Source organism: Bos indicus, chromosome 19 (assembly GCF_029378745.1).
Source record: "Bos indicus isolate NIAB-ARS_2022 breed Sahiwal x Tharparkar chromosome 19, NIAB-ARS_B.indTharparkar_mat_pri_1.0, whole genome shotgun sequence".
NCBI classification, from domain to species: Eukaryota; Metazoa; Chordata; class Mammalia; order Artiodactyla; family Bovidae; genus Bos; species Bos indicus.
This window is the reverse complement of record NC_091778.1, coordinates 62,844,540-62,861,204: the sequence shown is the minus strand read 5'-3', so window position 1 is coordinate 62,861,204 and position 16,665 is coordinate 62,844,540. Positions and strand designations below refer to the sequence as shown.

The window sequence follows — 16,665 nt, the reverse complement described above, 5'->3', positions numbered from 1 at the left end:
ACCTTTTGCCATATGGAGTTCTGTGTTGAATGATTGTGGTTTATGTCGAATATAGTTGAATCTGGGAAATAATAAGTAATGACATGCATAAAGGGGCTTGGATGAATTCTGTTAGCCGTGACTGATTGATTCATCCCTGTTTATTTTTCCTGTGTAATATTTGATTGCAAGGTAAAATTTAAGAACAAAGTAGGACAACAGAAATGGATGATATTTTGGAGAGAATATTGCTGGGATGTGGTTATATTCTAAGTTAAGAGAAGCAAAGAACCAGGGAGGACGGAGCACATTAATTAATAGAAAGTGAATTGCTTTGAGTAAGAATTGCTGTATTAGGTAGTCTTAGTTAGTTGAGGAAATCACCAGCCTGTCACCTTTTTAATGTTTATTAAATGCTTATTTAACCAAATCAAATAATAGGTGTTAACTCATGTATGTGGTATCAGCTGGGTTCTCTGGGATGCAGAGGCTAAGTGCACAAGATTTCCTGGGCAGAGGGGGCCATCTGACTGCAAGGCAGCTCTGACCATCTCCAAGCCCCTCAGAGAGCTCTGGAGTCAGGAGTGCCTGGTGGAGGCGTCCTGTGTCGGTGGGGGTTTTCACCATGCTTTGCTCCGTCGTTGGCAGGGCTACCTCAGCTAAGAAGGGATCTTGGCAACTGCTGCTTGGCTCAGTTAACTGCCTTGAGAGCTCCGGTATCTCAGGCTTTCATCTTCTGATCCATTCTTCATGCTGTCGCTGAAGCTATTTCTGAAAAATGTAAATCTGATCCCGCTGTTCCACCGCTTACAATCTGACAGGATCTTCACTCCCAAAGCCTCGCTCTTTAGGAAGGCATCTCTCGTGGCCCCCTGATGGTCTTCATTTCAGCGTTATCTTTGGCCACTTCTTGCTGGGTATCCTGTGTGTCATCCACGCCTTTATACCCAAATCCATCGTGAAATCCCTAGCACACCCAGACAGAGATAAGCCCCATAAGACAGGAACACTGAATTCTGTCTGTCGTGTCTGCACATTGGCTGCCTCCCCCACTGCAACTAGCTGGTTGGAGATGCACATTCTTCTAATAAAGCCCAAAGGGCTTCTTAGTCTTTATGAAGGTGACTGAAGGCTGGCTGACTTTAGGGGGAAACTGATCAGTGTGGATTTGAACACGCCGCTTCAAGCTGATGGTGTGAGAATCCGAGTGGAAACATCTAGGATCTGGGGAGTTGAGGGTGGGATAGACATTCGGAAATAAGGATTTTGATGATGTCAGCTTAGACACTACAACCTATTCTCTGAGAGTGGATGAGGCAGTGCATTTTGGAAGAATGTTTCAATGTATTTGGCTGCAAGTAATAGAAATATAGCCAATAGTTATTACTTACATCTAGACCTATTGTTACTCAAACACGTCAGAAGTTACAGCATTGACTTGGAAGCTTTCCTTCATGTCAGAAACAGTCTTGGCTTCCGTGCTCTTCTGTTGACCTTCCTGCTTGGTGACAAGGTGGCACAGCTCAGGACTTCATGTTCTTATGTGACAACATCCCAAGGAAAAAGGGATGGGCAGGAAAAAAGTGCTTTTCTCCCTGGGCCTCTCTCTTACAGGAAACAAAATGTTTCCCTGAGCTCCTAAGAGGTCTCCCCTTTACCCTGGATCAGAAACGGCCCACCCGCTCATCCCTGCGCCTCTCGCTGTCAACTGGCAACCAGGAGTGCTTGCTGTGAAGTTTATCAGGACTCAGGACTGGATCCCAGTTCTGAGAGAAAGAATACTAGACTAAGACGAAAGACACGTAAATAAGCTGCTGGTGTTGGTAGGGTGGACAGTGGCCATCGGTGTTGAAAGAAGCAACGAAATCAAGAAGAATTAGGACTGAGTAAAGGCTGAAGAATGTGTCAATAAACAAAATGCTGGTGAACTTTAAGAGTAATTCTTTCCATTGAATGCTTGGGTTGGAAGCAAAAGGTCATGGAATCGTGGAACAGTTCAGTGACGTGGAAATTCAGGTAGAACCTGTGTGATGAGGTTTTTAGAGCTTTGATAGTGAATGGAGCAGAGGGAAGCAGCTAGAGGTGGGCAAGGAACAGAGTGAAAAATGAGAGGTTTTTCAAAATGAGGGGATCTGGGTATGTTTACAGGCAGGCGGGGAGGAGCCAGGGGAGAAAATGAGATAGAAAGGATGCAAGAGGAATGGAGGAAAGGGGGTCTCCTGGGTTCAACGGAAGGTAGAAGTCAAAAGCTCACTTTGGAGGGAGAGAGGCATATGTATAATCAGAGGCTGGAGAGAAGGATGAAAATGTTGGCAGATGTTTTGAGATGTTAAATACAAAGGCTCAACATAGATCTTAGAGAAGCAGGAGGTCTGGTCATCTCTAGAATTTATAGAGGAATAAAAGTGGAGAGTGGAGGTGGAAGGAAGGAATAAGCTAAAAGATATGGAACATCAAGAATCAGGAAAATTTTACAAGTTTTGAGTAGAAATTAAAAAGAGAAAGAAAAAAAAAAAGCTCCTGGGAAATTAAATTTGATGACCATTGGGAAAAGGAAGCCAGAAACCTATAAATTTCCCCAAGAAGGGACGGATTTATAGATGAAGAGAAATTTGACATGGAAAATCCATTTTTGGCTTTTCCCAACCGCCTGCTATTTGTGAAATAACAAATGATGTTTCTCAAACCCCAAATGTTTCAGTTTCCTCAGCTGAAAGATGCCATCTCGCTGCTGTACTATTTATAAAGTAAGGCTTTGTTTGCTCAATCTCACTCAGGATAAGAAAGCTGAAAATAAGTCTTTGGGAAGGAATTCAAGTCAGTTAAATCAAGGACACATGTAAGACACACACTGTCTGTACGAGACACTAGGTCTTAAGACAACCTAAAACATAACATCCCTCTAACCTGCCTTAATTGGAAAGAGTTGAAAAATTGTTATAAGAAGCAGACAGATGGAGATAAAAATATCACCTTTCTTACTCACAAAGCGCTCTGTCAGAGGGCAGGAGCTAATCTGGCCGGTAAGTTTGTTTACATATCCCTCGTTCAAACTTCCATCCCTCCCGCAAAGTGGAAGTCTTCTCTGCTGGAATGATCCTGCCTGAATAAACTTTCTGGATGGCCAAAAAGAAAAGAGAATTCAGCGCGAATACAGGTTAAGTATAAGTGGCTGTTTCCTCAAAGGGAGGATGGAGGAAGGGATGCTGAGCTGAGCACATTCAGATCCTTTTGCCAAACTCGTGAGTCAGCCGGGTCATCTTCCCCTTCCCTGGGGTGGAGTCACCGAGTGGGGAGAGAGAGCCCTGAGTGTGAATCTAGTAGATGTCCTTCCTGTAGGCTGTGTATTAAGTGCCCCTCCCCAAACCAGGCGCTCGTATTGTGTGCGGCGGCCCAGGCAGGCGTAAAGGTAAACAGCACATGTGCTGGGGTTCAAGCGACTTGTGACCTCGCGTGAGAGCGAAGCAGCGCTGGGCATGGAGAGACCCACAGAGACGCAAGAGCGTAGGGCGGGTGGTGTTCCCGACAGGGCGAAGAGACGGGGGAAACTGAGCTTGGGAGGAGCTAGAAGGGGCCTTCCCAAGCTTCATTAAGGGATTTGGTCTTTATTAGACGGCAGGCAATGGCACCCCACTCCAGTACTCTTGCCTGGAAAATCCCATGGACGGAGGAGCCTGGTAGGTTGCAGTCCATGGGGTCGCGAAGTCGGACACGACTGAAGGGACTTAGCAGTAGCAGATGGGAGGTAAGGAGCCATGGCGCATTTTTAAGCATCGGAGTGAATAGTTGGGTTTTGTTGCTGCTGCTGCTGCTAAGTCGCTCCCACCAGGCTCCCCCGTCCCTGGGATTCTCCAGACAAGAACACTGGAGTGGGTTTCCATTTCCTTCTCCAATGCATGAAAGTGAAAAGTGAAAGTGAAGTCGCTCAGTTGTGTCCGACTCTTCGCTACCCCATGGACTGCAGCCCACCAGGCTCCCTGATCCATGGGATTTGCCAGGCAGCAGCACTGGAGTGGGGTGCCATTGCCTTCTCCGTGGGTTTTGTTACTGAACACAAATTCATGTGCCCAACGCAAGAGGTCGAACAAAATGGAACATCAGTTGGAAGCAGAGAAAGGTTTATAGCAGGGCCATGCAAGGAGACGGGTGGCTGCTGTCCCCAAGCCCAGACTCCCCACAGGGTTTCAGGAAAGCATTTTTAAAGGCCAGGCGAGAAGGGGTGTGGGGTTGGTTGGTACAAACTTCTTGGTGCTGGAATGCTTTGTTCTTGCAGCTGTCCACCTAGGTCAGGTCTAGATCTTCCCGTAAACCTCCAACAAGACAAATGTTATTTTCTGTTCTGCAGCTCTCTATCTCTGTATGAATGGAAAAGTGTTACACCCTTAAAGGTCAGAGCCTTGGGAACAGGCTGTCCCATATATCTCAGGCTATAGGCAGCATTCTTGTACAGAAGGTGCCGAGTCAGGATGACTCAGCCCAGGCAACAGAGCACAAAAGCTAAAGTAGAAGAAGGAGATCCACATGGAGTCAGGCTTTTTCAACCCTGTACATTTCTGGGAAGCAGTGTGTAGGATGGGCCAGGATGAAGGGAGGCTGGGGAAGAGGCTGACTCAGGCAGAATTCAGGAGAGTGGTCAGAGTTTCCAACCATAGTGGAGGGTGCGCCTGGGCCCCTGAAGAACTTGGAGGCAGCTGAAGGACCTTCTAAGAAAAAGGAGGAGCAAGTGAGGAGAGGACGTTGCGTTTGGGTGTGTTTACATCGAGTTTGAGAGGTGGCAAAGGTTGTGCTTTTGTAACAGGGAGTTTGAAGTGAACAAAGCATCACACGTAGGGGAAAACAAATGAGCATTTGCTGTGGGGTGAGTCCTGCCTTAGGGACCAGAGACACGTGGTAAAGACGCTGGACGTTGCGTGTGTCTCCATCCAGCTTACGGTGGCCCCACATCTTGCCATCGGAGAGTGGAAGGCTCTCAGTGTTAGTTCCTCAGTATGTCCAACCCTTTGCGACCCCATGGACTGTAGCCCTCCAGGCTCCTCTGTCCATGGGATTCTCCAGGCAGGAGTACTGGAGTGGGTAGCCATGCCCTCCTCCAGGGGATCCTCCCTACCTAGGGATTGAACCCGGGTCTCCTGCACTGCAGGTGAATTCTTTACCACTGAACCACCAGGGGAGCCCCTACTGTTGTTATAATTGTTTATTTTCCACATACCAGTCACTGGGCTAGGCACAAGTATACGCATCATTTACTGAATGCCTACAGTTTGCTGGGTCCTGTACTTAATCCTTAGTAGTTATGAGTGTGGTATCTACAGTCAGATGGCCAGGGTATGAATTTGGGCCTCAGATGAATGATGTTAAACAAGTTACTTGATCCTGTTGAGTCTTACTATCAGTGCTTGTAGAATGAAGCTATAATAAATGTATCTATAGGGTAGTTATGCTAACTTTGGCATGTGAAGAGTTGACTCATTGGAAAAGACTCTGATGCTGGGAGGGATTGGGGGCAGGAGGAGAAGGGGACGACAGAGGATAAGATGGCTGGATGGCATCACTGACTCGATGGATGTGAGTCTGAGTGAACTCCAGGAGTTGGTGATGGACAGGGAGGCCTGGCATGCTGCGATTCATGGGGTCGCAAAGAGTCGGACACGACTGAGTGACTGAACTGAACTGAACTTTAGCATAGAACCTAGCACACGGTAAATAGGTGCTCAGTAAATATTAGCTACGATGGTGACGACAATGCTGCTGATTACTGTCATTACCGACCAGGGTTCTTGGCCTCCTTAATCAATAGAAATTGATAAGAGGCTGGACAGGACATTCAGGCAAGGCTTTACGGGGCCCTTGCTGCAGCAGGAAGGAGCAAGAACAAGTAACAGGCTTCCTTGCCCACTCAGGCGGGCTGAGCTGGTTTTTACCTGGGGTCAGGGTAGAGAGGTGTCCAGGAATCAGGACGGAGGGGTGGCTTGGGTGTTTTGCCCACCCCTGATGTGGTGTTGTGTGCAGGGGGCACTCTGCTTTCGCTCCTGGCTCTTCAGAAGTGGCAGTTGGACTTCTTGGTCTCTTTGTATCTCATTGTCCAGCATTTGCCCCAACTACGCATGCATGTATTTATAAATATTTTCAGTCCCTTGGTGGCTCAGATGGTAAAGAATCTGCCTGCAATGCAGACGGGAGTTCGATCCCTGGGGCAGGAAGATCCCCTGGAGAAGGCAATGACAACCCACTCCAACTGCTTGCCTGCAGGATTCCAAGGAGAGAGGAGCCGGGTGGGCTACAGTCCATGGGGCCACAGAGTTGGACGTGGCTGAGCTGAGCAGCACTTTCATGGTCACTTTGCGCTTTGTTGCTGAGGGAGACGTCCGTCCAGGCGCAGGCAGTGCAGCAGAGTCCGAGGCCCCGTCTGTCTCACTGTGACTTTGATGATGAGGGCTATGCCCAGGACGACTGGTGGTGACAATGACCATCGTGTTGATAATGGTGCCAGGGATGAAGATGACTCTGCTGACTTGAGAAGCCAGAGTGCGGAGGTCATGTGCTCTGGGTATAGCGTCAGAAGATTCTGGAGTTGAGTATCTGTGTTCGCTCGATGGCTCTGTGACCTTGGGAGAGTTCTTTTCACTAGTTATGTTTCAGCCTCTTCGTCTGTAAACACAGTAATTACTTCACAGGGCTGCTGGGAGGCTCAAACAGGACACTTAATGTATCCAGGCTCCTCTGTCCATGGAATTCTCCAGCGAGAATACTGGACTGGGTTGCCATTTCCTACTCCAGGGAATCCTCCTGACCCAGGGATCGAACCCGAGTCTCTTGTGTCCTCCACGTGGGCAGGTGGATTCTTTACGAATGTGCCACCTGGGAAGCCCCAAGTAAGACACTATATGTCATTAATTCTAGGGTGTATATAGTACATATTTTAACATCTTTGAAATCAGTGATGCATCTTACAATTATTGCCAGCTGGTGCATAAATTGCATATTTGTGAAGCAAGTTTTCGTCATTAGAGAAATGATCACGGTTCCATGTGTTTTTTTTTCTTGCCAGATGATGACTGCTTCATGAGACCTAAGGAAGGGATTCTTAAGTTGATAAAGCTGTTATTTATTTATTTATTTTGGAAATGCACACAAGAGGGCTTTTTTCCTTTTATTATCCCATGCTAAGCCATGTGATTGAAGGCAGGAGAAATTGTGAAGTTCCACAGACTGGATGAAGAAAATTTCAAAGCCATGAAAGGTTGTTGTGATGGATTGTTGCTGATCAAGAAAGCGCCGACATCAAAAGCTGCAGAACGGGTGTCAGCGTTAAAAGAAAATCCTGGAGGAGAATCGTTGGTCGCTTGACGGGTGATTTTGGAGAAATGTGATGGTTGCTGACTCGAATTGAAAAACAATTTAGATCATTCAGACTCTGAACACTTTATATCTCTTATATTTTCTTTCTCATTAAGACACATGAGGAATCTGTGATAAACAATCGCTGATGTCTAAAGCAGCTTTTTCAATAAGTAGACAGAAAATTCAAAGTGATAAGTAAACTTTGTGCTGTGACTTTATTGGGAGCGTCTCATTTACTTCCAGGAGGAACAGAAAACGCCAGCGTGTCCTTTGCTGTTGTTCAGTCGCTAAGTTGTGTCCGATTCTCTGTGAGCCCAGGAGCTGGAAGTACGTCAAGATTTCCTGTCCTTTGCCGTGTCCCGGAGTCTGCGCAAACTCATGTCCGTGAGTCAGTGATGCCATCCAACCATCTCATCCTCTGTCGTCCCCTTGTCCTCCCGCCCTCAATCTTTCCCAGCATCAGGGTCTTTTCCAATGAGTCAGTTCTTCCATCAGGTGGCCAAAGTACTGGAGCTTCAGCTTCAGTCCTTCCAATGAATATTTAGAATTGATCTCCTTTACGGTTGACTGGTTTGATATCCTTGCAGTCCAAAGGACTCAAGAGTCTTCTCCAACACCGCAGTTCAGAAGCACCAATTCTTTAGTGCTTACTTAGCCTTCTTTGTGGTCCAACTCTCACATCAGTCCACGACTACAGACCTTTGTTGGCAAAGTGATGTCTGCTTTATAATCCTCTGTCCAGGTCTGTCACAGCTTGCCTTCCAAGGAGCACTCGTACATAGCCTCTCGTAATACAGACGTTCTTCTTCTTTTTTTTAACCATTTTCAACTGATGAACATTCAGGTTTTCCCACCATTAAAAAAGATGGTGCTGTCAGCAACTCCGTGTAAATGCTTCTTTTGGGAATCTTTTCTCTAGGAGGGAAATAGAAGAATTTATAGGTCAGAGGAGAAGTACAATTGAAATACAATTTCATTGCATTTTCAGTGTTTCTCAACCTTTCCCCCCGCCACCATTATCACTGTCCCTAAGGAAAAAAAAAATTAAACTTGAATTTTAAATTCAATGGACTACTTAAATTGATTAAAATTAAATTTCAGTCTGATGAGAGAAATTAAATTCTAGGGTGAAGAAGATTTTGTTGAGTTGAGGTGAGCTTTGAAGGGCCACATACCATTCTCATAGCCAAGATACTTTCTCCTCCAAGAACAAACTTTGCCCCCACTGAGGACACATGATTTAGAAAAATAGAAGTTGACAACTTTTTTGTTGGGTGGAAAAGACACATCCCTCTTTTGCGAAGACTGCAATATGTCACATGGAATTCTTGTGACCCGGAAGCATTTACCACCTGTGGCTTGTCTGGGACCCTCAAAACGTATTTCCAGAGTTGAACTGAGAATTGATAATATAGTGTGCAAGGATGTTCTCATGCTTGTCATAGAGCAGAGCGGAAAGACACTGCTAATTTACCCTCGTTCCTCAGACATGAATCAATATTGCCAAGAATCACTAGAATATCGCCAGGAAAGTCACAGAGAAAAAAAAACTTTGAGAAGAAATAATTGGGCCAGAGGCTGTCAGTCACGGGAGCTTGCTCACACAGTCCTTTTGTAGGAGCTGTTTTTAAAAAACATGTTTAAGGAGGATAGAATTTGGCCTGGGAAGCTCAGCCTTTGAAATCTGCTCTGTGACAAGCAGCATGGCAGGAAGAGCAAGACGTGGCTTTGCTTCTGTGAAGAGAAACTTTGATGAGCGGCTCTGAAAGAAATCGGGCCCCTTGGATGTCAGAAAGCTGCAAAATGAAAGGCTTGACACTCAGGAATAGTTTCTCCTCACTCTGCGGTACAGACCCACCAGTCATCCTGACATGAAGGGAGGGGTGCTATACACCTGCAGGAGCAAGACCCAAGTCCCGGAGCGGCTGGGGCTTGGGGTGGGGTGTGGACGCTCAGCCCTGCGGGGCAGAGCCGCGCTCTAGTCTTCCCACCTCGCAGCACGCGCGTCACTTTGGGCAAATCGATTGTCAGTTCTGGTCCCTGACTGACCTGGACGAGCTGGGAGCCGAGAAGTTTTGCTCCCACCACTTGGGTGAAGAGATTCCATGTCAAAACAGAGCTACCACTGAGAGCTAATAAGAAGCGAATGTGGGAACGAAGGGGCTTCTTGGAGTTCTAAGTCACATTTTTATGCAGGTGTGACTGTTTTTATTTCCTAAGTAATAGTCTCCCTTTAAAGTGGATTAGGAAAAAAAAAAAACACAACTTAGACCATCAGATTTCTGATTTCATTGGTCTTATTTATTGACTTGAAGGTTGCTTCTAAAGAAACCAAATTCATTGTAAATTGACTAATGCAAAAATAATGTATAAGGGTTGTATATGGAAATGGTTTTTAAAAAAAGAGTGAATGTTTCTAGAATGAATGAAGTTTGAGAAACATCGATGTAAACCTCTCCTTCCTAGAACTGGCTGAACTGCCCATGAATTTTGGACTTCCCTGGTGGCTCAGAGGACAAAGCATCTGCCTGCAATGCAGGAGACCTGGGTTCGATCCCTGGGTCGGGAAGATCCCCTGGAGAAGGAAACGGCAACTCACTCCAGTGTGCTTGCCTGGAGAATCCCATGGACAGAGGACCCTGGCAGGCTACAGTCTATAGGGTCTTAAAGAATTGGACACAACTTAGCTACTAAACAACAGTAGCAACAATATTTCTTAGAGAAGTTTAGGTTGAAAACAAAGTTGAGAGGAAGGCAGAGAGTTTTCTCCGTAGCCCTGCCCCTCCTCCCCACCCCCGCCCACCGAGATCCCTATCACTCACCAGAGCAGGACGTTTGGTACAATGGACAAACCTACATTAACACATCGCCATCGCTCCAAGTCCCTCGTTCACCGTTGTGTTCACTCTCTTTTTCAAAAAACATCTTTCGGCCGGGCCATTTGCTATGCATGATCTTAGTTCCCCGGCCAGAGATTGAACCTGTAGCCCCTGCAGTGGAAGCAGGGAGTCTTCTGCACTGGACCACTGGGGAAGTCCCTGGGTTCACTCTTGATGTTGAGCATCCTATGGGTTTGGACAAATTTATAATGACGTGTGTGTGTGTGTTTGTGTGTGAGTGTGTGCGCATGCATGCGCTCAGTCGTGTCCAACTCTTTGTGACCCAATGGACTGTAGCTGCCAGGCTCCTCTGTCCATGGGATTCTCCAGGCAAGAACCCTGGAGTGGTTGCCATGTCCTCCTTCAGGAGATCTTCCCGACCCAGGGATCAAACCCAGGTCTCCCACATTGCAGGCAGATATAACGACACGTACTTATCATTATAATATCAGACAGCGTATTTTCACTGCTATAGAAATCCTCTGTTGTGCCCTGGGGTGTGGTCCACCATCCATTTCTAACAAGCTCCTGGGCGCCGCGGTTCCTGTGGATCCTTGGAACACACACCTTGCACGTAAGGACCCAGAATCTTCTGTCTGCAGGAGGCACCTCTGTTGTCCTTTCTGTTCTTGCGCCATCCCCAAGCCATCGATTGAGTCAAAAGTGTGTAGGAAATTGGATGCACTTTGGGATGTTTGCAATCAGAGGGGAGCTAGATTCAGCACCTGCGTTTCTATGGATTTCTCCTATCACTTTTTGGGCTAAAAATGAAGCCTGTCTAGCTCCTCTTAAGGAGAAGAGCGAGCTATGGCCTGGCGTCCACGGAGCACTGAAGTGGAGGTTAGCAGGGCTCCCAGAGCCTTCAGAGAAGGTTCAGTGCTCGCTCATCTTGGGGTTTAGGCTGCACACTGGTTTTTAACTTTATGTAACATTTTGGCCCTTTTCCTGAGAAGAAGTGTTTCGAAACCGCCTGCCGTCTCTGCTGTGGGACATCTGTAAAGAGACAAGCTGTCCTTTCACCCGGGCTGACTTGGCAGGAGAGTGTGGCCCGTCCCTTCGGCTGTCCAGAAACTTCCCTGACTCGTGGCCTGTAGCCTCTTCCTTTCGCTTCTTCCCTGAGAAACCTTGGGGGACAGCAGCCTGCCAGGAGTGCGCGCCTGGTTTGCACTCCGTTGTGTGAGCTGCTGTAGGTGTGAATCGAATCTTAGCCCAGAAGCCCGAGTATACAGGAAAAACAACTTTCGATGGATTTTTGAGATTCAGTCTAACTTCTCTTTCCAACCCTCATTTCAGCAGAGTGGAAAAGCATTTCACCTCAGTTAATTTTTTTTTTCTTTCTCTGCTCCTGGATTGTGTTTAAATCTGGGGAAATAAACGTCCCGTGGGCACATCTCCTCTTTAATCTGGTTGTCAGGCTCCTGGATGAGACCTCTGCCACCCACTTCGGTCCTCCTTTGTTGGCCCAAGCTTGTCTCTGTAGGAACTCCCTTTTTCCTGTCTGCACAGTTCCTACCTGGCTTTCCTCTTATTCAAGATGTTTTCCAAGAAGTATTTTGTAAAAACTGAGAGTCCTTTCCAGGCTCCTGCCATCCAAAGCTTTTAAAACAGTAGAGCCAGGAAAATACTGTTTTTTTTCCCCTCTTTACTTCCTTCTTTACATCATCCCCTGAAACAAAAGCATACAATACCTTTGCTGTTAAAAACGAAGGGCCAAAAAGGAGAGACCCAAAGTGAAGAGTATTTGAAATATGCCAACCTTGCTGCAAAATCTAACGCCTCAGATGAATTGCCGTGTAATCTGTGTGTAATAAGTGTGTTTCGACTCCTTTTCCACCTTGTAGGCGTTTTAATGATGCTATGTTTCTCCTAGAAGGTGCTCTTCACATTTGTTTTTTTTTCCTTCAGTTTCACCCCATGTCTGCTAAAGTAGTACCAAAGCCCAAGAGGTGGGAAATTCAGGGCTGGAAAAGGAAGGAGAATAAAAGAACTCGCCCAGGAACTTGGCTGGATTATGCTTTCAAAAAATGTGACTTACACCGAGGCCCCAACCTCTGTGCATTTGTCGCGATGTGAGATAAGCTAACTCAGTTCAATTCATCAAGACAGTGCTGGAGGCAAGTTCATTCTACTGTGTGCTATGGCTGGGGGGTGGTTCAGGACACTAGCGTCGGGGTGAGAAAGCCTGTGTTCGGTTCCTGGGTCTCACACGCCTCATGTGGTTGACTGTGGGCAAGTGCAGTACCCACCCTCCGCGTCCTGGGGTTTTATTTCTGGGAATTCAGCCCACTGAGGATTTCCAGTCGTGAAATTTAGATCTGTGCTTCGTTGAATCCCTGCTGGCTCAGATGGTAAGCAATCTGCCTCCAATGCAGGAGACCGTGGTTTGATCCCTGGGTCTGGAAGATCCCCTGGAGAAGGGCATGGCTCCCACTCCAGGATTCTGGCCTGGAGAATCCCATGGACAGAAGAGCCTGGCGGGCTACAGTCCATGGGGTCGCAGAGAGTCGGACACGGCTGAGCGACCATGACTTTCACTGTGGTTGAATCTGCAGGTGTGGAGGGTCTGCGTATTCACTTCATTGCTGCTGTTTAGTTGCTCAGCTGTGTCTGACTCTTTTGTGACCCCATGGACTACAGCCCGTCAGGCTCCTCTGTGCATGGGATTTCCCAGGTAAGAACACCGGAGTGGGTTGCCATTTCCTCCTTCAGGGGATCTTCCTGACCCAGGGACTGAGCCCAGGTCTCTTGTATTGCAGGCAGATTTCTTACCACTGAGCCACCTGGGAAGCACACTTCTTCCCTTAGAAGGTGTTTCCACGAGAGGCTTCAGCATCGTTGGATCTTAGCATCAACAGGGACCCCTGGGGCACATTCCCCATGGGTGCCAAGGGAAGGGCGTGTGGGGCAGGACTGTCTGATGACAGAATGGGCTGCTTAATGCATGGTGAGAGCTCAGGACAACAAGTGCCTGGAGTTTGGCCAGCACAGAATAAATGTTAATTTATGATGATCGTTGTACAAATAGCATTGGTTTTCTCAAAATTTCCCCCCTTCAGTTATCATCAAGGAGGTCCTTTGTTCGGTCCTTGTTTATGAAGATGGAAAAAACCCAAGAGGCACAAAGACGTCATTTAACTTGTGTGAGGTTCTGAAAGCGGGCAAAGCCTATGATGTACACTAACCATTGTGTCTTTCTGCATGGGAATTATGGCTCTCGCATATTTTATTGTGAGTGTGTTGATTCAACAAACCTCAGACCCTGGGTTTAACATACAAGATCTGAAGCATGGCCACTTGCAAAATATTCCCTAATGCTTGTGTTAGGTAGGCTAGGTTAGGCTGAACCTGCTGACCTCATGATTGGTTACGGCCAAAAAGCGAGACGTGTGGTTTGGAGTTGGCAAGGGAAAGAGTACTTTCACCCTGAGCACACGGCTCATTTCAGTAACTGAGGCTAGATATTCTCAACTCTAGACAAGGGTTCACAAGGCCATGAGTAAGGACTGATCAAATTCACAGAACTCTAAGCTGCGTCTTACCATTGGGAAGTTTATAAATATGGAGGAATCTGTCTGCTGTCATAAGTGTGATTTCTGGGCTTCTGCTCCAATTTTATGGACTCCTCCCCGCTTTTTAACTTATAAAGGTGAAATTTACTTATTTTTAACTTTTCATTTGGAGTACAGCTGCTTTATAATATGCTAGTTTCTGCTGTGCAGCACGGTGAATCAGGCACCAGAGGCATCTGGTCCTCTGTTTTAGGCTTCCTTTCCCCTCAGGCCGTCACAGAGCAGTGAGTGGAGGTCCCTGTGCTGAGCAGCTGTGCCCGGCCGTTGTCTGCTTTTCACACAGCATCAACAGGGTGTACACGTCCGGCCCGACCTCCCGATTCACCCCTGCCTCTGCTCGCCCCCGTGACCACACGTCCGTTCTCTACGTCTGTGACTCTATTTGCTTCACAAATAGGTTGATCTGTACCATTTTCCTAGATTCCACATATAAGGAACTCCTTTTATAGAGTTTAAATCCAGGACCCTAAGCTTGGGAGTGATAAACATCTGCCCACCTCTGAATTCCGGCTCATGTGGGTGGCTCCTATGTCACCCAGCTAATCCTCCTGGAGTGTCTCCATAGGGCCCCTCTTCCCACCGATAGACTCTCCTCCACTTCTTTAATATTCCCGCATCTCTACCTCCACCGTAGTAGAGTCTTTCTAGAGTCTTTCTAGTCTGCTTTCTAACGAAACGAACATCACAGAAATTAACCAGTATCGTTTGGCATGGCACAAGTTATATCTTTTATAGTAGAATAATACTTTACCTCTTTCCAAAAATAAAAAAAGTTTGAAATTTTGATCCTGCCTCCATCCACCTCACATTGAAATGGCTAACAACAAAAAGTGTTGGTGGGGATGTGGAGAAATGAGAACCTAACTTATTACTGGGGGGAATGTAAAATTGTAGAAGCACTTTACAAACAGCTTCTTATGATGTTTATACGTTTACCATACAATCCAGAGATTTCATTGTTAGGTATGTACATAAAAGAAATGAAAACATACATCCATAAGAAGAATTATGCAGAAATGCTTAGTGCAGTTTTATTTATAATAACCAAAAAAAAAAAACAAAAAACTGGAGACAACCCAGATGTTCATCAGATAGTGAATGAGTAAAGAAACTGTAACGCGTCCATTCAGTAGAATACTTCAGCAATAAAAAGAAACAAAAATGACTTACATATGCAACAACATGGCTGCACTTCAAAAATATTATGATGCATGAAAGTAGAATAAATGTATGTTTCTATTTATATGAAATTCTGTAGCAGAGAAAGCTCATCCACAGTGGCGGTTTAGTGCTTGTCTGGGGCTGAGGGTGGAGATGGGGGACTTTTTGGAGTGAAGACAAAGCTCCACATCTTAATTATGCTGGTAGTTACTCAGATGTGTGTGTTTTTCAAAACCCACTAACTGTATATGTATTTTCCCAGTATTACTGAGAAATAAGGGGCTTCCAAGGTGGCCCTAGTGGTAAAAGAATCCACCTGCCAATGCAGGAGATATGAGACACGGGTTCGATCCCTGAGTTGGGAAGATCCTCTGAGGAGGAAATGGCAACCCACTCCAGTATTCTTGCCTGGAGAATCCCACGGAGAGAGGAGCCCGGTGGGCTGCACTCCATGGGGTCACACAAGGAGTTGGACATGACTGAGCAAGTTTCACTTTTTCCACTTGTAGATACAATAGAAAGAAAAGACAGCAAATGTTCTCCTTATGATGAAAAATTTTAGACTCTACTCTCTTAACTTTCCTACGTATCACACAGCAATAGAGACTATAGTCATCCTGCTGTGCACAACATCCCTAGGGCTTATTTAACCTTTTTTTAAAAATTAAAGTTGATTTACGGTGATTCAGGTGGACAGCAAAGGGACTCAGTTCCCTGCAAAGAACCCCTGTAAATGTCCGTCGCGATGATACGACATCCTTAGGACTGGTCTATCCTTACATTTATGGTTGTAAAGAACATACAGCAACATGGAAAATGCTTATTAAAGAAAATATGCTACAAAATTAGACCTCTTCATAACAACTGTGTTTGAAACAGATGCTTAAGAAAAAGGATGGGAAAAAATGTACCAAACTCCTAACACTGGTAGTGCTAGAATGGGAGGATTCTGTGTGACACATCTTTCTGGTCCTCTATTTTTTAAACATGTGTTATTTACTTATTTTTGGCTGCACTGGGTCTTCAGTCCGTGCGGGCTTTCCTCTAGTTGCGGCGCGTGGGCCTCTCCCGGCAGTGGCTTCCTGTGCGGAGGAGCGCAGCCTCGGGCACGCAGACTTCAGTGGTTGCCGCACGTCGCTCAGTAGCTGTGTCCCCCGGGCTCTAAAGCACAGGCTCGGTAGTTGGGGTGCACAGGTTTAGCTGCTCCAAAGCGTGTGGGATCCTCTTGGACGAGGAATCGAACCCGCGTCTGCTGCATTGGCAGGCGGGTTCTTTACTACTGAGCCCCCAGGGAAGCCCTCCTCTAATTTTTACTGAAATAAGGATAATTCAAATAAGGATAACTCATTAATTCTGTTCAACAGCAGGGCCCACATCCTTGATTTCAGAAATGCCTCTCTGTGAGGCAAAGTGGGAGGTAAGATGGAGTGAGTTGACCTTTGGAAGGACTTGAGTTTATCTCTTGCCGTTTAATCTTTAAGAGCACAGTCAGATAATACAGGGGTCAACAGTTTCCAGCCTTGAGTCTGAGAGGAGAGGTACGCAAAGCTTTCTTCCCCAGGTTCCTCTCTCCCTGAGCTGCTATGACGAAGAGATTTCAAGGGCTGTGGCCGGGCATGGAATCCCAGTCCTGACCAGGAGAATGGGAAGCAGCGGAGGAAGGAAGGAAGGAACGAGATTCTCTCATTGGATAACTTACTGCCTGGAGCCAAGAAGGAAATCAATGAGACAGTGTA

The 16,665-nt window shown here is 46.5% G+C and overlaps 1 long non-coding RNA gene across 1 annotated transcript; it reads right to left on the bottom strand.

Moving 5' to 3' along the window:
- Window positions 1-370: 370 nt before the first annotated feature.
- Window positions 371-11,156, bottom strand: LOC139177665 (uncharacterized). The gene is made up of 2 exons (XR_011562208.1): window positions 10,143-11,156; window positions 371-8,235 (listed from the first exon to the last, which is right to left on the bottom strand). It is a non-coding gene; the product is annotated as an uncharacterized lncRNA (long non-coding RNA).
- Window positions 11,157-16,665: the final 5,509 nt, after the last annotated feature.